This window comes from Ursus maritimus, unplaced genomic scaffold, assembly GCF_017311325.1.
Source record: "Ursus maritimus isolate PB19 unplaced genomic scaffold, ASM1731132v1 scaffold_13, whole genome shotgun sequence".
NCBI lineage: Eukaryota > Metazoa > Chordata > Mammalia > Carnivora > Ursidae > Ursus > Ursus maritimus.
Genome location: NW_024423675.1, coordinates 55,525,912 through 55,526,684, shown reverse-complemented (window position 1 = coordinate 55,526,684; position 773 = coordinate 55,525,912).

Genomic DNA, 773 nt, shown 5'->3' with positions numbered 1-773 from the left:
TTTTATTGTATCTGTGTATTACTTTGTCTACCCAGAAAGATGCAGGGAGGGGGATGTGGCCTGAGGAGGGATCTCCTTGCTGCACCCCTCCTTCTGTCTGCAGAAAATTGGGCGGATGGGTCCCCTAACTTGAGTGGCATGTTCCACATCTGTAAAACGAAGACAGTGATAACCGCTGGATTGTCAGATTGTGGGAATCGAATGAGTAAACCGTATGAAGGTGCTATGGACCGTCCAAGCTTGGCCGGGAAGGGATCTGAAGGTCATCCTACCCCACTTTGTTTTACAAGGAAGAAAAAAGACTCCGAGAGGTGTTTACCTAAAAATGACACAAAGTCATGCTATATAAACCTAGACTCTTAAACAGTGAGAGGTTTTCACTGATTTCATCTTTTTTTAAAACTCAACTGGGTGTCTGTGTGCTAGGTGCTTTCATTTACTCCCAGTCATCCTGGCAGGCATGTGTCCCATTTGTGTGAGGAAATTGAGGCCCAAAGAAATTAAACAACGCCTCTGAGGTTATTCAGCCAAATAGAGACAGCCAGGATTTAAAACCCCATGTGGCTCCCTCAAAAAGCAATGCTCTTTCTACTCCCCCAGGGATGCTCTACACCTATCAGGCACCTTTGACCAGCCCTTGGCAATCGACAAGTCCCGTATTGTTGTAATTGACAAGCCTTTGATTCAGCAAAAGCAAGAAGTACAAGGCATGGCTTTCCTTGCTCATCTGACCTACTTTTTTGTATTTGGTTTCAGACCTAGGTTTGTCCAAC